This window comes from Gopherus evgoodei, chromosome 4 (assembly GCF_007399415.2).
Source record: "Gopherus evgoodei ecotype Sinaloan lineage chromosome 4, rGopEvg1_v1.p, whole genome shotgun sequence".
Taxonomy (NCBI): Eukaryota; Metazoa; Chordata; order Testudines; family Testudinidae; genus Gopherus; species Gopherus evgoodei.
This window is the reverse complement of record NC_044325.1, coordinates 135608464-135629761: the sequence shown is the minus strand read 5'-3', so window position 1 is coordinate 135629761 and position 21298 is coordinate 135608464. Positions and strand designations below refer to the sequence as shown.

Sequence of the window (21298 nt, the reverse complement as noted above, 5' to 3'; positions counted from 1 at the left end):
GCACTTCACATATCTTGACAGCATTATAAGCAGATCAGGAGGAACAGATGAAGACATTAAAGCCAGCATAGCAAAAGTCAGCCTGGAGAAATGGAAATCTTACCCTCCAAACTAAACTTTGAATAGTTAACATCCTTGTTAAGTCTGTCATGCTATATGGTGCTGAAACATGGAGACCTATTAAGATCTTACCAGCTAAACTCTGAGTTTTTATAAACAGCTGCCTCAGACAAATCCTCAACCTCAGGTAAGCAGGAAAAAAAGTCATCACAAATGAAGAACTTTGGAGGAGGACAAAGCAGAAACTGATAGGCCAGGAAATTGAATGAAAACAGAGGTGGCTAGAACACACATGGAGGAATGACCCACACCACACAACAAGACAGGTGCTGGGCTGGAATTCCTGGGCAAGAGGCAACAAGGTAGACCAAGAACAACTGGGAAACACAACAGGAGCAGAACTGAAAGTCGCCCCGACGGCACGGGAAGAAGCTAAGACCGCGGCAAGAGATCATCAGAGCTGGAAGGCAGGGTGAAGGCACTGTGCTCCACATGGAATAAAGAGGCATGAGTAAGTCAAGAACTAAATAAGGAGTAAGAAAGTCAAGACTGAGAAGAGAATGAAGCCCAATGGAATTACTCCTGATTTACAATGGGGTGAGAGAGAGAAACAAAGCCTTTTGTTTGCTTAAAGATCTGTAAATGTCAACTCTATGGAGCTTTATCAGTAACAATAACCACTTTTCCTCTCCTCCTTTCTGTTTATTCTGCCTTCTCTCCTTTTCTTCCACTGCAAAAGTGTGGGGGGCGAGGGGGATACCTCCTGCGTCTGCAGTTTTCTCCTGGGTCCATTTGCCCCTATGCCCACTCCTGATCCACTGACAATCACTGTATAGCACAATACCATTTCTGCATCCCCTTTGGGCTTTGCATTCTCTGCACTGCTATTCCTTGTGGCCTTTCTCCTGGGAATCCTCTTCCCAGCCTTGGGGCTTTTTCACAGGGTTTACGCCAGAAGGGATCATTCGATCGTCTAGTCCAGTGATTCTCAAACGTTTGCACTGGTGACCCCTTTCACCCAGCAAGCCTCTGAATGTGACCCCCCCTTATAAATTAAAAGCACACATTTTTATATTAAACACTTACAATGCTGGTTTGAGTGTGGAGGCTGACAGCTTGCGACCACCACGTAAGAACCTCACGACCCTCAGTTTGAGAATCCGGGATCTAGTCTGACCTCTTGTACAGCACAGGTCATTTCCCCCAGTGACCCCTGTATTGAGCCCAGTACTTGTGTTAGGCTAAAGCATCTCTTCCAGAAAGACATCCAAGCTCACTCTGAAGCTATCAGGAGATGGAGATTCCACCCGGGGAGCTTGTTTCAATGGTTAATCACCCCCACTGTTAAAAATCTGTGTGTCATTTCCAGATGGATTTTGTCTGGTTCAGCATCCAGCCACTGGTTCTTTCTCCCTGTGCTATCCAGCTCCCCTGCCAGTATAACTGGGTCAGGCAGCAACCCGTCTGGTCGGCCGGCCTCCCTCCCCTGGGTCACATAACCAACCTCCACATCAGTTCCTGTGCGCAGCTCTTGCTCTTCCTCTACAATGAGCAGGCCCTTTTAGAAAGGGGCCATGAAGTAAGGTCATTGGCTCATGGAATATCCATCACAAGAGCAATCGGATTTGTAGCAGCCTCCATGCTGGTGAGTCCACAGAAAGATTTAATCAGAGCAATCAGCAATGCATTAGACCCGGCTTACAATTCATTACCCAACAACTGGGGGGAAAATCAGACAGGAGCCTGGGCTCACAGCCTGCTGTATTTCTCAGAAGCCTGAACAACGGCTGGCAAAACGAACAGCCCAAGTTCATTCTTGGGCTGCTAAAATCCAGAAATAAGATGGTGAATAACCCCTGAAAGAGGTCTAACAAACAGGCCACTAGATTAGGCAGCAAGAGATCTGGGTTCTAATCCAATCTCTGTCACTGATTCAGATTTTAAAGGTATTTCGGTGCCCATCTTTAAAAAAAGTCAGACCTGTCCTCACTCTGTGCCTCAGTTTCCCCCCTCAAATTTTGTCTGTCTTATCTATAGACTATAAACTCTCCAGAGCAGGGCCTGTTTCTTACTATGTGTGTGTACAGTGTCTAGCACAGTGCTCTCAGTTGGGGCCTTCGGGTTCGACTGTCACACTATTCAGAATAAGCCTGGGACATGCAGCTAGTTCTGTGTGTGAACACGGGATGATACATATAGGCCTGTGAGATTGGAAGGTGATGCAGAAGAAACAGCTTTGCTGCCCTGCTGGTGGGAATGAGGGACTGGTTAGCTCCGGGTAGACAGTAAATAGATGCCCACTAGGACATTGGGTGACCTCAGCAGAGAGTCTCAGGGTTGAACGGATCTGGGCTACCTCTGCCCTGGTTTTGCCAGGGCCTCCATCACTGTAGTAGCTGGGCACACTCACTCATTAATGAGAGAGATCTAGCCCAAGATTTTCCAGAGTGACCTTGGCGGGGGGTCTCAACCTGAGACATCGAACTGCGCCTGGTTTTCTGAGGGTGGACACTCAGTATTGACTGAAAACCAGACCCCTTTGACGGGCCTCAAGTTAGGCACCCGAAATCACCAGGTGCTTGGGAAAATCGTGGCTGAGGTGACTTCCTTGAGGTCACACAAGCCAGGCTTGGAGCCTAGATCTCCTGAGTCCCAGCTCAGTGCCTTAACTGCAAGCCCATCCATCTTGCAACACTGCTCAGCGACTGAGAGGAAAGGATTGTTGGCCTGACTCTGGTTGCTATGGGGCAGCGAGGTGTCCACCCTTCACAAACACCATCACACCACCCAGGATCCTTACCAAAGAGACCAAAGACTGAGCAGTCCAGGGCTGCAGACCCTTCCTCTCACCCTCTGGGGGCTGGTTCCCTCCAGGCAGGGCTGAGGCACCTGGGCAGGATGGGAGGAAGCTTGTACTGCTGGGCCTCCATGTTCTGTGGATAAACAGGGATTTGATTTTCCAGAGCTGTTAACCTGGCACCTTTCACAAGTGCTAAATGATCCATCACATAAGTCTTGCAAAACTTCACCATCACCTGTTCCTTTCAATGATCCTTTCGATACACAGGGTGCTACCTTGTTGCTATGGCATCTCCCGCTCTTTAGGAATTCAAGGCAGGAATTACTTGGATTTTTCCTTGCCCTCCCCTTTCCCGCTGCTTCATTCATAAGCCATTTGGAGATAGAAATTGCAGGAAACTCTGTCTACAATCCCTTCAATCAGAGCCATGCCCTGGAGCTCTGGTAGTTGCTGCCTGCATTTGGCAGCCAGAGAAGTTAGCCGTTTCTCGGATTGGTTTCTGCCATCTGGCCATGCTGCCAGGGCGAGGGAAAAGAATCGGAAGAGCTCTGAGGTCTGCTGGGGTAACTCACACAAATATAAGTGAGTGTTCCTATCAGCTGCAAGCGCCAGAAAGTGATGATTAAATGAAGAGGGACAACTTCGTTCCTGGGGGAACTCCACCGATTTTAGCTGAGTTACACCAGGGACACCAGAGTTTTAAAGTGATCACCTCCCAGGGCTGGGCAACTTCAGAAAACCTGATGAACCTGGGTGCCTAAGGTAGGCTGCTCAGTTCCAGATCCAGGTGCCAATTGGTGAAGCTGAGTGCCTTAACTTATACCCCAAATTGGGCAACAATCTGGGCTCTGCTAAGCTGCTCTGTGCTGCTCTGTTGCTGCAAAGCAACCTTGAACCCAACTTTGAGGACTTCCCGGCATATTCCCTGGTGCAAGAGAATCCTCCATAAGGGCAGGGCCACCACAGACGCTCCTGAGTCATCCCCCAATTCTGGCCCATGGCTCAGAGGACACAGCTGACAGAAAGGGACCATCTCTAGGCCTAGTGGATAGAGCACTGAACTGGTACTCAACAGACCTGCATTCCATTCTTGACTTTGCCACTGGCTCATTGGGTGACCTTGCGCAAGTCACTTTGACTCTCTGTGCCTCAGTTTCCCCATCTGTCACATGGAGATAATGAGACTGATCTTTGTCAAGTGCTAGATAAGAGTAGTATCATTACTTATTATGCCCTGGTGATCCCTAGGCATCCAAATAGCCCCTTCGGGGTATAAGAGACACAAGATAGGTGAGGTAATATCTTTTATTGGACCAACGTCTGTTGGTAAAAGAGACACATTTTTGAGTTACACAGTGACCTAAAGAAGAGCTCTGTGTAGCTCAAAAACTTGTCTCTTTCACCAACAGAAGTTGGTCCAGTAAGAGAGATTATCTAACTCACCTTATCTCACTAATGTCCTGGGACCAACACAGCTACAAGAACACTGCAAACAAGCTTCAGGCTACAGGCAGCTGATGTAAGTTAGAGCAGCTTTCGGGCTGTTCTGAAATGCGCGGGGCAGGGACAGAGGGGTGCTTGATCTGGCAGTTGGCAGCCCCAGGATCAAACGAGAGAAAAAATAACATAAAACTGTTCCCCTCCTGTGCAGCTGCAGAAAGCCAGAACTCCAAGCCCTGGGGCTGCCACCCTCAAACATGGATGTATGGTGGGGTCCACCATTGTATTGTTCTATGCAAAAAGCTCCCTACACTGCTGCTTGCTGCAACTCACATCCCCTCCTTATCTTGCCTCGCCTCATCCTTCTGGCTCAGATACAGTCACAGAAAGAGATAGACTGGATCCTCCTTGGACCAGACCATTGGTTCAGTAAGTCCATTATCCTGCCTTTTCACAGAATCATAGAAATGTGGGGCTGGAAGGGGCCTCAAAAAGTCATGAGGTCCAGCCCCCTGCACTGAGGCAGGACCAAGTAAACCTAGACCAGCCCTGACAGGTGTTCATGCAACCTCTTCTTAAAGGACTCCAGTGATGGAGATTCCACAACCCTTCGCGATAACCTATTCCTGAGCTTAACTATCCCTACAGTCAGAACGTTTTTCTTAATATCTAACCTAAATCTCCCTTGCTGCACTTTAAGCCCATTGCTTCTTGTTCTGCTTTCAGTGGACATGGAGATCAATTGATCACTGTCCTCTTCCTAAGAGCCCTTAACACGTTTCAGAACTGTCTTCAGTCTTTGTAAGATTAAAAAGGCCCAGTTTTTTTAACCTTTCCTCCCAGGTCAGGTTTTCTAAACCTTTTCTCATTTTTGCTGCTCTCTCTTCAGTTTGCCCACCTCTTTCCTAAAGTGTGGTGGCCAAAATTTTGTTGCTGAAATCCGTCAGGTGTGGTATTCTGCCTGCATAATGTCTTCAAAGAGAAAACACTATGTTCCATAACTGTAGAAAGCTGGGTTTGTGGTTCAGGCAGTAGGTTCTATTTCTGGCTCAGTCATAGACAAAATCATTGTAGGGCCAGATCCAGAGCCTGCTGAGATCATTGAAAAGATTCCCAATAATTTCACTGGGCTTTAGAAACAGGCTCCTATCTATTCTTTCAAAGCTGTAGATAGAGAAAATGTTTCTACCTGACTCTGTGTCAATCAAGCCCTGAAACCTCAGGGTTCCTGGCACTCATCTTAGCATAGGATGCTCCTTTTGCAGGCAATTTTTCTGCTGTAGTAACTGCCATGGAGTTGTGAGATATTGGCATGAATGACACATTATTATACAATTAAACTATTGTATCAATCTTGACAGAATAGTTAAACAGCTTCACTGTATCATTTTAGGAGACTCCTGATCCAGCAGAGCCCAGAGATCTGACACCGTAGCCTAGCAACCGATGCAGAACGCAGCTTAAAATAGCTTTTCTAATAGAAGCAGGAACTGAGCTGGTGAACTGTGAGCTTTCTTAAGGGGGCAGAATAATGAGGTGAAAGGAAGCAAAACAGTCAGAAAATTGCTCCTTGCCAAGCACCTGTTTCCCCACCGTGCTGCTCTTTAACCCTTTCAGCAAGTCATTGGCATCTGTTCAGGAGTTCAGCCTCTGCCTGACCTGCAGTCCTCGGCTTCTAAGTCATCATGGGCCAGATGGTGAGATCTTTGCTCAGTCCTTATTCAGGGAAAATCGGTGCCATTTTCAGTGGACATCTGTCTAAATAAAAGGGACATTTGCCTGAAAAACTACATAACAACTTTCTATTAAAATATAGGACGTGGTTCTCCTCTCACTCACCCTGAGGCAAATGAGGAGCAACTCCATTGGGCCTGATTCTGTCCTCTCTCACACCAGTGTAAATCAGGAGTAACACCACTGAAATCAATCGAGTTACACTGGCATAAGCAAGATGAGAATCAGGCCTGACTAGGAAGTATTACAGGAATGGATGATGGAGCTGTCCTTGGTGCTGAAATGTGCTCATGGGCTCCAGGGTTAGCTGCAGAACAGTGAGGGAGATTGAAAAGCGAGATCCTTTCCTACAGGGCTAACCAAATTTTGCCTGGCTGAGAGGCCTGTTGGGAGAACCCTGAGGGCAGCACCTAACCTACACAGATTTCAGCCATCCTCCTCTTTAATATGAAATTCCTCTGCTCTTTTCTTCCAGTCTCCCCATATTAGACTAGAAGCACCTCCGGGTGGCACTGCTTTCTGTTTTTAAAAATGGGTGTCATAAATCAGGGGCCAGATCATATTTCACCCATGCCAGTGTACATCAGAAAGAGCTGTATTAAAGTCAACAGGGCCATGTGGGCCAAATTCTCCACTCAGTTATACTAGTGCAACACTACTAACATCATGGGAGTGCAGCAGAGAAGAGAATTTGAGCAAACACCAAGGTGAGCTCATAACAAGGCCTGAATTGCACCCCATCCATTCCCAGGACCCTCAGCATCCCAAAGGGCCAGATCCAAGGCCTATTGACGTCAGCCAGATCCTTTCCATTGACTGCCAGCTCAAAGGCCAGGCCTCCCCTAATCTAAAAGTGTGTTTCAATTCCAGCATTTCTACCACTGTTGATTGAAAAGGGATTTAATCAAAAATTCATCCTCTAAAACAAACAAACAGATAAAGACAAGTCTGATCAGCTGACAAACATGAGCCTTTCTATTCTGATTTGCTATAGAAAGTCCACGTTACTGACAGATGGGGACTTTGTTTACTCAGGCCTTGTGGCATTAATTTTCTTAAAATGTGCACGTTCTCTGTCTTTAGAAGAAAGACGAGGGCATTTCTAGCTCTCAGGTTGCAGTAACCGCACTTATGCTCAGTGGTTGCCACATATTTGCAGTAATATTTCACACGTAACTACTGTGCTGGTTTTTCGGTTCTCTGCCTGTGGAAATGGGCCTATTTGCAGACTGGGCTCTAGAATTCCCCATGGCAAGGCTGAGAGAATTTGCCAGCTAAAGGTAGTTCCGGTGCTGTGGCCGGAATCCCTAAAGGACTCATCAGAGAGCATATTCTCATTGCATATCCATGTCACATGATTAAAGATTGCTGGGCCAGATCCATCCCTAGTGTAACCTCACTGAAGTCAATGGAATTATGCCTGGGATGAATTTGCACCTGCGTCATATAAGCCCACCTTTGGTGTTCCCTAGCTTTGTCCCTTAGATCTGCTTTATCCCCTTAAGTCTGCTAAGTTACTGGTTGCCTAGTATTACTAGACATCTGTACTGTTCAATATTATGTACACCTGGTTATATGTACTGTCTGCCTTTGTGCTGATAGTTTTACTCCAATAAATTGCACATGATGCTGGAGCTGAAAAATGCATTTTTACCATCCAGAAATAGAGATAATGGAACAATGTGTAACTCCTATTGCATTCCCCTCTCTAGCATCCTCTCTGCCGCAGGGGTGCTTTTCAAAGACAGAGAGGGCAGCCCGGAGTCCAACTCCCATTGGAAGACAATAGGAATTGGTCACTTACCTCCTATTTGTGCCTTTGAAAATCTCCCTCCAGAAGTGTAAATAAAACAAAGCTATGCAAATAATGTAGCCCATTACATATGTATATTCAAACAGGAACACAGGGATCACCACGTCAGAACAGATCAGAGGCCTGTATCTTATCTCTAGCAGTGATCAATATCAAATGCTTCACAGGAAGGTGGAAGAAACCCTGCAGAAGCAGTGATAGACTCATAGACTCTAGGACTGGAAGGAACCTCGAGAGGTCATCGAGTTCAGTCCCCTGCCCTCATGGCAGGACCAAATACTGTCTAGACCATCCCTGATAGACATTTATCTAACCTACTCTTAAATATCTCCAGAGATGGAGATTCCACAACTTCCCTAGGCAATCTATTCCAGTGTTTAACTACCCTGACAGTTAGGAACTTTTTCCTAATGTCCAACCTAAATCTCCCTTGCTGCAGTTTAAGCCTATTGCTTCTTGTTCTATCATTGGAGGCTAAGGTGAACAAGTTTTCTCCCTCCTCCTGATGACACCCTTTTAGATACCTGAAAACTGCTATCATGTCCCCGCTCAGTCTTCTCTTTTCCAAACTAAACAAACCCAATTCCTTCAGCCTTCCTTCATAGGTCATGTTCTCAAGACCTTTAATCATTCTTGTTGCTCTTCTCTGGACCCTCTCCAATTTCTCCACATCTTTCTTGAAATGCGGTGCCCAGAACTGGACATAATACTCCAGTTGAGGCCTAACCAGCGCAGAGTAAAGCGGAAGAATGACTTCTCGTGTCTTGTTTACAACACACCTGTTAATGCATCCCAGAATCACGTTTGCTTTTTTTGCAACAGTATCACACTGTTGACTCATATTAAGCTTGTGGTCTACTATGACCCCTAGATCTCTTTCTCCCATACTCCTCTGTCCCCAGAAAATGTGTCTTCCTAACTTTCATATATCCAAGGTCTTATTTAAGCCTCCAAGCAAAGAAATTCAGAACATAAAAGTGAAGATAAGGTCAGCAGTGACTTTGGGAACATGGCACCGTCTTACTCAAGAGATCTGCTCCCTGCTGGGATTCAGTCTGTTACAAGGGTTCTCAATCAGGAAACCCTTTTCCGTACCACGCCCCTCCTGGAGACTCTCTTATCTAGCTGGGATCTAGCTAGGAACCCCTCCCATTTAGAGATATGGGAAGGGCAGGGTGGTGGTTACTTACTGGCAACTGTTCATGACCTGCAAGTTGAGAACATCCACTCCAGTGTCAAATCTGCTGACTTTAAGTGACAAATATTAGTCTCTGTTCATTACTTTTCACTCCTGCCAACCCTGCAGAGCCAATACAGCTCTAGGCGAGTGAGTGGCAGCCTACTCGGGCTCGTGCATTGTTAACAGCATTGTTAACTGTTCTCTGATTGCAGAATCTATATTGCTAGCAAATGACATAGGAGCTGGAAAGAAATTCAGCTTGACGGTCATAGTCCAGCTGGGACTCTGAAGGCCTAGCAGTTACAAAAGTGACCTTATTTCTAATAATAACTTTCAATGGGAGTTAGGTGACTAAATACCTTTGAGGATCTGGACCATAGAGCGTAAGCGGTGCGTAGGTATTATGCTGGCCCTCTGAACAGGGGTGAATGTCACCCTCTGTGAGTAAGTTTGATACAGAGTAAAGTAACATGAACTATTTTCATAATTGCTGCCCAGAACAGACCTGTCTTTTAAGAAACTGAAATCCCATCTTCAACCAGGATATTGCAGTTTACGGGCCTGATCCAATACCCACTGAAAAACTCCCATTGACTTCATGGGGCTTGGATCAGGCCCTAAAGGCACAGGGTGCTGACGGTGAGCAAGAGCGGCTTATGCTGTGGCTGCCTACGCTGTCCTAGCTCTATGGACAGCCAGAGGGGCCCAGCAGTTGTGGTTATGTCTAGCCTGCAACTAAATACCCATGGCTAGCCAGAGTCAGCTGATTTGGGATTACAGGCCTTGGGTTAAGGGGCTGTTTCACTGAGGGGTAGATGTCTGAGCTCTCAGACCTGCCCCCATCATGGAGCTCCAGATCCCAGGCTCCAGCCTGAGCAGCTACGCTGCAATTAAACATCACCTTAGCCCAGGCCAGCCATGGGTGTTTAATTGCAGTGGAGACATACACCATGGGACCCACTCTGGTGCCTTCCATAAGCCTGAAATGTGAACATTTACAAGGGAATGTGCTCTGCAAAATAGCTGCCCAAGGACTGGAGGCTTCTGGGCAAGGCTCCGCATGCTTGCAGCAGCACTAAGGGTGCTGAACTGTTCTCACAAGACGGACACCGTATGTTCCAGTTTAACAAGCCCCATTAAGCCAAGCTTCCTGCTCCGTTATGAATTGTTTAGTAGAGGAGGGAGTTGCTGTGCTGTGTTGCCTCCCTGGCTTTCTCAGGGCAGTAGCCAGAGATCAATATAATGTTGGCTCAGCGTTCTGTCAACAGCAGCAAGTTGAGCTGGGCCACTGCCTGATGGGATAGTGTGGCCCACCTGACCTGGGAGGCAGCACAGATTACAGCAGCCCCTCTGGCCTGTGCATGGGCGAGTTATTGGAAACCAATTAAAACCTTGGGCCTGGAAAACTCCTCTGACACTGCAGTGGAGTAGATCACTTTTCTCCAAACCCTTCCCAGACCCCTCTGCTTCAGCATGCTGCTAATAATACTGAGCAGATCTCAAAGGATTTTACGAAGGAAAGTAGCACTGGCCCCATTCTACATGTGGGGAAACTGAGGCAGAGAGGAAGGAAAGGACTTACCCAAGGTCACACAGTGAATTGGTGGCAGACTGGGAATAGCATCGAGATTGCTCCACTGCAATGACTCCCAGGCTGCTGCCTTGCCACTTGACCCAGCCTCCCACCCCAGGCTGCCTCCTCTTTTCATCCTACCTATCCAGCATGCCTATGCACCCCTAGCCAGCAGGCCTTTAAAAACAAGTCTTGTAACCAGCTGCGAACTGGCTATCTCTATCATTTGAATAAGCAAATGGTGTGTTCCCAGTCAGTCTGCCACATGTAACTCAGAGAGAGAGGGATCCCAAGATCAGAGAAGAATAACTATACTTAGCACCTATCATCAGTATGGACAGGGCCCCCAGCACCTCTGCTTAATGTATTTCTCTTCCCAACACCCCTGGGAGATACAGCAAAGCTATTATCCCCATTGTCAAGAAGGGGGAACTGAGGTTCAGAGAGACCAAGGTACCCACCCACAATCATACAGGGAGCCAGTAACAGAGCTGAGGGGTAAACCCAGGTCTTCTGCATCCCAGGTTAGCGCTCTAACCACTGGACAATCCTTCCTCTCTTTCCCAGCCTCATCTGCAAAGCTCTGTATGGACACGTATAGATTCACCCTCCCAGCACCCCTGTGAGATTAGCAAGCCAGAATCATTATCCTCACTTTGCAGATGGCAGAAACGGAGGCCCAGAGACCCACTCCGTGTTACAGAGGGGAGCTGGCAGCAGAGCAGACCTTCAGTTGCAGGAGTTTGATAGGAATTGAACAAGGAGTCGAGGAATTAGGCTCATGAGAGTTGCAGGTGTGTGTGGCCCCTCTTAGGGAACCAACCCTGGAGCTCTTTACTTAGGCAAAACTCTCATTGACTATAATGGGGGGTTGCCTGAATAAGAGGTTGATTATAAACTTCTGGGTGCCATCGCCTTCTCCTAAAGGAAAACCGGCTGGAGGAAGCAAAGGGAGAGGAAATCACCGTGAGACATCCGCGCCCCCCCTAGTTGTTTCTGTCATGGGTTCTCCCTCTGCAGAGCAGGCTGCAGGGCCTTCTCATGATCCTCGGGGATCTGCACAAATTCTGGGGATCAATGGAAACCCAGACCCATTGGCATGGAAGGCTCCACACTTCCGTTGCATACCCCACTCCAGTCTGCTTCTTAGTGGCACAGCTCCCTTGCATGTGCCCAGAACTCAGATCAGCCACTGCCCTCATTCGGAAGGGAGGCAAGACATTTTTCAAGATCAGGAAGAACTGAGTGACATGGTCTTTTGCCAGGCAGATTTTATTTGGGGCCCACTGTGCTTTGACATTGCACCTTTAAGCCTGTGACTGCTGCTGTGACACATGCCAGCGTGCGAACGTGTTCCCAGCCACCTCGCTCAAAGGGTGATAGGCACTGCTGAAAAATGTCAGCCCCAAGCTAGGCGGAAGGGAAATAGATCAAAGCAACAAAAGGCATTTTTAATAAGGACATTAGGGCCTGATCCTGGGGTGCTTTGCCATTGAGTTGCATGGCTGCAGGATCAGGCCCTAAATGCTGCTTTAATGAGCTAATTGAGATTTAAAGAGGAAGCCATTTATGCAGGGGGGGAGTTTTAATTGGCCTTGTTCCCTTTGTACCAAGGGGCCACATTTCCAGAATTCAGCCTCCTCTTTGGCACCTGCCAAAATTTGCATTTTATGCTCCCAGACGCTACAGAGAGGGGCAGCAACATAAAACCCTAAGCTAGATTTTTGCCTCCAAGTTGAACTCTGGGTGCAAATACGAGTGGTCGTCCCTCTACTGATTGTGCATGAAAATGGGCTGGTCAGGGATGCAAATGCTGAGACTTGTGCCCACAATTTATGGTGCAGGGACATGTGCTAGAGTGGAGTTTGCACCCACAAAAAGAGAAGCCAGGCCTCAACTCTTTTAAAAAATGTCCCCCTTATGTCCTGTAGCGACTGGTGCCCACATCTATCGTCTCTCACTTCACCCTGCAGAGCTGTCCGGTGCCTTTCCTTGTGACACCAAAGGCTGGCTTCTCAGCCGGCGTAAACAAAATGAATGCACTGGTGATATGCTAATTTATACCAGTGGAGTCTCTGACCCCAGAATCTTTGATGCACTAAGAAACAGCCTTTGTTTTTCAGAATTTCCCATTGCAACACTGTCTGCCTCTAGCACTTTTCCTCAGAGGACCTCAAAGCACTTTCCAAGGGTGGGGTAGTGCTACTGGAGTGAAATATGTTCGTTTCCTTCGCTCCCTGTAAAAATGTTGTTAGGGGATAGGAAACATTCACATACTAATGGTCCCATTCTCTATAAGGGAAACTGAGGCACAGAGAAGTGAGGTGACTTGCTCTGGGTCACACACTGAGGCAGGGGCAGGGTAGGGAAGAGAACCCAGGAGGCCTGACTCCTCACAGCCCTCTGCTGTAATCACTAAACCATGTTCATTTTGCTCCCAGATGCACGTTGTGCAGCTCCAGTGTTCAACTCTCCAAAGGCATGAACCAAGGCCGGATTCAGGGGCCAGAAGGTGCCCAACTCACTACCGAGTCCATGAAAAATCAAGAGTCACTTTATCAAGGTAACAGAGAAGGGAAGATCAAAGACACAAGGGGCAAGGGAGTGTCAGCAGTAGGGAAGGCCACAGTTATCTGTGGTGGATCTGGGCCCTGTTCCATCCCTATACACCCCAGCTCTCCCTATCTATTATTTGTACTGCAGCAGCACCTAGAGGTTCCAACCAAGATCAGGGTCACATTGTGCCAGGCGCTGTGCAGACGCATAGGCAGAGAGAGCACCTACCCTGACGAGCTTCTGGCCTAAACAGAGGAGACAAAGCGTGATCGATCCCAGTTGTACAGGTGGGAAATTGAAGCAAAAGATATTCAATCAATGGTGTTAGGAGCTGGGCCTGAGTGACTTGCTCAAGGTCATACCGAGTGTCTATGGCTGAGCAGCAAATTAAACCCCAGTTCCACAAGCTCTAACCACAAGCTCTGTCTCCCTCTCAAAAAGCAAACTCTATGGGATAGGACATGAGACCAGGACTGCAGCATCATGGGTAAAAGTCCAAACTGTGCCACAGACTCAGCGGATGACCTTGGCAAATCATTTAATCTACCGGTGCTGCAGCTCCCCAGCCATAGAATGGATCTAATCCTTCCTTTCCTCATGGAGGGTGGGGGGGTCATGAGGACAGAATCCATTGCTGATTCGAAGGTGCCCAGATACTACAGTGGTGAGAGCTAGACAGCTCAGCCCTAGAACTCACAATGGGGGGAGGGGGGCATTGTGCACACACAGGAACAAAGGAATGTTGCATCCACACTGCACCATGTAGTCCCAAAAGAAGAATTTTGCCCAGATTATGGAAGTGAATCATCTCCTGGCACTGCTTTTACTGCACATCCCCTGGTCTCCTCTCTCTCAGAACAACCACACGTACAATCCAAGCCACATCACTTTGCCAGCCAGACAACAAGAAGGGCTGCTGCTTTCAGGGATGCCAGGCTCCAGATCTGATCTTCCTTTCTTCCTTCCTAGCTGGCCCCCTCGGAACACTGCCATCTGGACTCATTAGGGTTTCTCCCCCTACCCCAGACCATCTATGTTAATTAGTTACATTTAATCAACACACGTGACAACAAAAATGACAGGCCGACTTCTAGCATGACTCAGTCGAAACAAATGGTGGGCACACTCTGTCCCCTGTTGTGGGGTAAGTGTGTTAGTTGATTGATACTGACTCACCAGGAAAGCCTGCGCTCCAGGCAGGGTTGCTAGCTTTAGCAGCAGCAGGGGATGACTTCGCTACCATCAGGTACACCTCAGCAGCTGAAACTGGAGGTGGGGGTCAAATCTCAACAGGGACAAACCATCCTTCTGAGAGGGATCAGCTGCGTGCCTGGCATTGGGGGGGCTTTCCAAAGAGAATTAGGCACTCAGAGCCTGATTCTTTCTTGCCCAGGCACTTACCTCAGGGCAGAGTGGGGATCAAAATGTTACCATTCTGATTGGATAGCAACTTACATTCATGCCCTCAGGCATCCGACCTTCATATACAACAGGCCTATAAATACCTGGATAGATTTAAACAATGAAATCCTGTGTCCTCTGCATGGATGTTACTAATGATGCTGTGGCCCTTTAACTAACAGTAGGGGCTCAGCCAGCAAAACCTTCCCAGGTGCTTTGAGTTCCTGCTCCACCATCCAGGTGGCTGCATTTCATGCATATATCCAGATTTGGGATGCAAGGTGATACCATGTAAAATAATATTCTTAGCTCTTTACTGACAGTCCATTGGATAAAGCCCCCAGGAGCCCAGATGGGGTGGTTATAAAGGAGTATCTCAGTGTTTATCATCCATAACAACATTCGGAGAAGGGGGATTTTCATACTTCATTAGTCAGGAAGCATCTGGACAAGTTTAATCATCTGATTTGGTCTCCTTTCATCTCTCATTTGGTAATATGCAAACATACATCAGCTGCAACAATGTGACACTGAACTTGAAGCCAGTTAGAGCCAATGATCATATGATTCCTTGCACGCTGCAAGCTTTATTACACTCACAAGATGATATTTTTCCTGCTGGAGCAGAGGAGCGCTCCCTCCCCAGGTAACAGCACTAACTTCAGATTAATGACCTACCCTGACAGCAAACTCCTTCTGGAAAACTGCACGTGAATGGCATTCTAATACAGCTGATGCATCCCAAATCACAGCTTCCCCGTTTCCGACCAGCTTTGCCTATTGTAACACAATGAACCTCTTTGTGTGTAAACAGTTAAGGTCAGACTGATCTAACTCACACTGGAGTAAATTCAGAGCATCGCCACTGAACTCAGTAGAATTACTGCAGATTTACACTGGTCCATTTGATTGCAATAGGCCAGATTCTGACCTTACAATGGGTTTACGTTGATGTGACCCCAATGGAGCAAATTCTCCTCTCAGATTGGTATAAATCTAGAATGACCCTGGAGTTAATGATATATTCCAGATTTACACCAGGAAAGGTGCAAACAGCTTTTGGATTGATGTCAGGGAAGCTGCTCCTGATTTACACTGGAGCATGGTAGATCAGAAGTCTGGTCTCCTTTCGATCAATGACATTACAGTTCTCAGAGACTTTAAGGTCAGAAGGGACCATCATGATCATCTAGTCTGACCTCCTGCACATCACAGGCCACAGAGGCTCACCCGCCCACTCCGGGAACAGACCCAGTTAAACTACAGTCCAGTTTTCCTGACCTATTCACAGCATGTTTGGTGAGATACTTTCAAAGCCACACCTAGGCCAAGTGATTTTTTAAATCACAGAGCCATAGAAACGTAGGACTGGAAGGGACTTTGAGAGGAAGGATCAAATAAACCTAGACCATCCCTGACATCCAACCTGCTCTTAAAAACCTCCAATAAAGGGGATTCCACAGCCTCCCTTGGAAGACTTTAACTGCCTTTATAGTTAGCAAGGTTTTCCTAAGATCTAACCTCTATCTCCCTTGGGGTAGATTACACCCACTACTTCTTGAATTTCTACTTTCACCATGTCTGTGTAAGCTCAAATGCTCATCTCTCTCACCAACAGAAGCTGGTCCAATACATGATACCACCTCACCCGCCTTATCCGCTCCCAACTGTCAATTCCCGGACCCAGGTGGGTTTGCCAGGATGGGGAAGCAAGCATCAGATCTTCAGCTTTTAAGCAGGGGGTGCGGTCTTCACGGGAGCAAGCTGTCATCACTTAACCCAGGGCAATGACACTCCGCTGATTTAAGGCAGCTGAGGATCTGGCCCAGAATGTGAGACCTAGAAGAACATGTGTTCTTGGGAGTGCCCAGCGACTTACTGAAAAGCACAAATGCAGGAGGGGAAATGAGCCATCCCTGCACCTCCTGGCATCTTTAATCTGATGAACACACAAATATTACTGCCGATTTTCTGGCCCCGCCCCCCCCCCCGCCTCAGTAAGACTTCTGCTCTGAATTCACAGCATGCAAATAAGGAGCTGGAAATTAAATATTCATTATGGTGGCATGTGCTTTCTGCCTCCCTCCTCAGTGTTATAGCCAAGGTCACCCTGGAAAGCCTGGAGCCTGTTTGCAGTTCAGCAGAGGCATTTGGGAATTCGCAGGATTGTTTCCTGATGCTGGGTTGTAGATTCCACTCAGCCCCACCAGAGGTACCAGCCAGTTTGCCCCAGCTACTGCAAAAAACATTTACTCTTTTACATCACTCTCTTTCTCTGACTTTCTCAACCAGTCCTTCCTGTGTAACCGCTTGGCCTTGTCCTTTGTGGGTATTTTTAGATTCCAGTTGACCCTCATTTCCTTTCTCTCCCTCCTCACCCCCTTAAACCAGCCCCTCCCTGATTTCCTTCTCCCCAAAGAGGTTTGATTCCCCCTTCAGCACCGTAGCTTAGCAACTGGAGTGGAGGCGGGTTGTAATGGTGGAATAAAACAGGCGATCCAGTCTGAAGAGAAGCTCCCTGGGAATGGGGAGAGGAGACCCACCGAGGGGAAGTTGCGGCGACACAGGACATTGTAAGAGACAAAAGCCCGGGCACTTACTGACCTTGTGGCATAAGGAAGGCGTGAGTCTTACCTCTCTCCCTCGGACGCCGCCCAGCTGTGGGGGTGTGAGCGGAGCGCTCCTCCGGGATGCAGGGAGGTGAGCAGAGCGGCTCTCCCACGCCCCGGCACCCACACCAGCCCAGCCCGGGGGCAACTGACCAGCTCCTGAGCTTGGGAATTGGCCTGCGGCGCGGCGCGTTCTGACGCACGGATGAACTCCCCAGATCTCTGCGCGGGGCTTGGACCCGAGCGCGCTCCTCCAGCGGCAGCGGCTGGTCCACGCCGGTACCCTCCCAGCTGCAGAAAGCTGGAGGGCTCCGGGCTGCTGCGGCTCGGTGAAGAGTGCGAGCAGGTCCCACTCCGCTCTGCTCAGCCCGCGTGGAAACACGGCCACATCTCCGCCTCTGCTCAGTCCCTGGGCAAGTGCTGTCACATCCCTCTGGAGCGCCAGCCACCTCTCTGCCTGCGCCCGGATCTGCTGCGACCCCGAGGAGACCAGCCACAGCCTGGGTGAGCGCTGCTTTCTCGCTCCCGTCCCTTTCAGAAAGGGGAGGGGAGGGGGGGACAATCTTTTAGCCGAGAGGGGGTGACGCAGGCTTGAGTCACTTGGAGATGCACGTCAGTGAGAAGCGTTGGGCTAGGGGACAAAGATCGGTTGAGAAGAGAGCTGGAGATACCAGTGCGTGGGAGCGAAATCCTCCCCTTCTGGGACCTCTGGAGCTCTGTGGCTTTTTCATAAATAGCTTCCCCCCCTCGCCGAGTGCAAAACGATTTGGCTGGGGGGGTTGCACAAGAAGGTGAATTTGCGGTGCCAGACCTTTTAGGTGGGTATCCTGCCTTCAGCTGAGGACAATGCCTGATGCTTCCCAGAAAGGCAGAACCTTCCCCTCATGCAGCTAGCCAGTGGGGCAGCTTTGCACAGGGAGTCCTTCCTGATCACTGTGGCAACAAACAGTTTCTGCCCTGAACCATCAGACTAGATTGCCACTAGCTTGTCGTGATGACAATGATGAGCACCTTTTATCTGAAAAAACAAACAAGCATGTACTTTATGAACCTCACCGAATTCAGTGTCATCGAATTTAAGGCCAGAAGGAGCCCCACATCATCTATAAAAGCAGCAAAGAATCCTGTGGCACCTTATAGACTAACAGACGTTTTGGAGCATGAGCTTTCGTGGGTGAATATCCACTTCTTCAGATGCATGTGGTGGAAATTTTCCACATCATCTAGTCTGACCTGCTTAATATCACAGGCCACCAGCACCACCCAGCACCTGCCCAGCACTCCTGGGAGGCAAGTTATTATTCACATTCCCAAATGGGGAAACTGAGGCACAAACAGGGAACATGAGCTGGGAAGAGAACTGAGGGGACAATATCTATTCTCAGGAATACCAGTGTAAATCTGGAGCCCCCCCTTGGAGGTCGATGGAGTTAGGGCATGGATCTAAAGCTAATGAGCTTTGAATCCAGACCTAACCCTGCATTTACACTGGTGTCACTGCACAATTTGACACCACATCTCCTGACTTCCACAAGGGCCCTCTACCTCAGTTACCGATGTCCATACAGATCATAAAGTTATCCAGGTAAATGATTCTGTTGAAAGCTTCTGATCTCCATTGATGAGTTATAATGAGGCCTTCAGCTGTTTATACCAAAAAAGGCACAGCTGAACAAATTTGATATCCGCTCTTTAGTCCAGGCAACGGTGGCTTCTTGTGTTGGACTAGTTTGTCACATAGCTACTTTTGTCACTCCAATCCACATATTATTATTTCTATAACAGTACCTGGAACCAGTTAGAACGAACGGCCCAGGATAGAGGACTCTGGAGATCTGTTGTTGGAGGCCCATACCCTGATTGGGGTGATGGGCATGAGTGAGTGAGTGAGATAAAGATCAGGGCCCCCTTGTGCCATGCACTATACATACACATAGCAAGACAGAGTCCCTGCCCCAAGAGATTACAATTGAAATAGACAGCCAACAGAAGTATTACCATCTCCCTTTTACAGACAGGGAATTGAGGCCCATGGGAACTAAGGATGGACCCACCTCTGGTTTACGTCTGCACTTTTGAAAAGCCCAGGTTATGTGACTTGTCCAAGGTCACACAGAGAGTCTGTGGCAGAGCTAGGAATTGCCCCCAGATCTCGAATCCCAGCCCAGTACCCTAATCACAAAAGCAGCCTTCTTCTCTAACAAAGGCTGCTGGGAAACCTGCCAGTTGCTAGTATGTGGAAAATAGCAGCCCAGAGTCCTTTTATACCCAGACCACTCTAAGCTTATAGTCATGACAAGAGAGAAAAGTAGAGCGAGGCTGACCAGCTCCTGAGTTCATGGGCCATATGAATTATCCAAGTTTCTTGTTCCAAACCTCTCTCTAACTCTGCAGCAGAGCTTTTCTATTTCGTTATTTACACACATTTTCAGCTTAGTAGGCACAAAACTATTGATTCTTCCCCCTGCATACACTTTCATGGAGAGAATGATCAAATCCATCAAATACGAGAGGCCTTGATCCCGATTTCCCTCTCTCTGACCCAGGGGAGAAACTCCACGGGGCCAATTCCCTCTCACTAACCCTTGTGTTGATCCAGAGTAACTCCATGGTGCCTGATTCTCCTCTCACTCATCCCAGCTTAAATATGGAGTAACTGAACTGAAGTCAATGGAGTTAAACCAACATTAATGAGATGCAATGTGTGCTGCTGGCATGATGGTTCAACCATCATTGCTGCTTTCCAGGCAAAATTATCCTGCCATCTCTGGGCCTGCCACTCCTGCCAGACCAGGCTAAACCAGGAATAATCCATCAATGCGACTCCTTGGATTTCAATGGTAAGTCAGATGTGAAAGCAAAATTAGTACCTGGCGTGTTTCATCATCCGTTATATAAAGGGCTGCTTCACAGAGAGAAAATAACTCATGCGCTGGAGTCTGCACTGGCTCCTGGTTATTTTCCAGGTGGGAGTCAGGCTGTTGGTTTGCATTTTGACCCATAAAGCACTAACCAGTGTGGATCCTGGCGACCTGGTCGCCTCTCTCTACACATGACATCAGGGGAGGCGCATATATCATTGGACCTTTGCAGCCAGAGCCAAAGGCCACTGAAGTTAATGGAGAGAATAACAGGGTGACCACCTCCAGAGAACCCCCTCCTGGTGAGGGGCAGCTCTGCAGCAGCACTGCCTCAGCTTCTCTTTTGCAGGGCTCCCCAGAAACTCCACAGCATGGTTTGGCTACTGTAGTGACTTGGCCTCCTCCTAAACCATTAACAAAACTCCACCCCTTTCAGGGCATACCAATCCTAAAACAAGCACAAAACCACACAGACTTCATGCCAGTTTCAGACAGGGCCAAGCCCCTAATTTTGGAGGGCTTGGTCTGTCTCATCAGCCCACCTTCTGTCTCTTCTTACAGCCCTTCCCAGGACTGTTCAGTGCCTCCACCGCAGCTCCTCCTAGCCTCCCTCACATTGCTTTTAAGTGAGCATCCGCTCCCATAACTTGCTTCATAGAATCAGAGGGTTAGAAGGGACCGTAAGGGACCTCTAGTCTAAACCCCTGCCACGATGCAGGACTTATTGTATCTAACCCATCCCAGACAGACGGCTCCAGCCTCCGTTTGAAAACCTCCAGAGAAGGAGTTTCCACAAGCTCCCGAGGGGTCTGTCCCATCGTCCTACTCTTCTTACAGTTAGGATGTTTTTCCAGAGATTTACGCTACATCTGCTGTGGTGTAGTTTGACCCCATCACCCCTTGTCCTGCCCTCTGTGGCAAGAGAGAACAACTTTTCTCCATCTTTTTTAATGGCAGCCTTCCAAGTATCTGAACACTGCTATCATGTCCCCCCTTAATCTCCTCTTTTCCAAACAAAACATAGCCAGTTCCTTCAATCTTTGCTTGTATGGCTTGTGTTCCATCCCTCTCATCATCTTTGTCACTCGCCTCTGGAGCCTTTCCAGTTTTTCCACATCCTTTCTAGACATTGGTGACCAAAACTAGACACCATACTCCAGCTGAGGCCTAACCAGCACTGAGCAGAGTGGTACTATCGCCTCCCATGACTTGCCTGCTATACCTCTTTTAATGCAACCTAAAATTGCATTTGCTTTTGTGCAACAGCATCG

The 21298-nt window shown here is 48.2% G+C and overlaps 1 protein-coding gene across 1 annotated transcript in view; it reads right to left on the bottom strand.

Annotated features, from left to right (window-relative positions):
- The window catches only part of SLC6A17 (solute carrier family 6 member 17), a 49183-nt gene extending 30896 nt beyond the window's left edge, over positions 1-18287 (bottom strand). The window contains exon 1 of the mRNA XM_030561194.1: positions 17192-18287. The gene's annotated coding sequence lies outside the window, so the exon portion shown is untranslated. The remainder of the gene's footprint in view (positions 1-17191) is intronic.
- Between the last annotated feature and the right edge of the window lie 3011 nt (positions 18288-21298).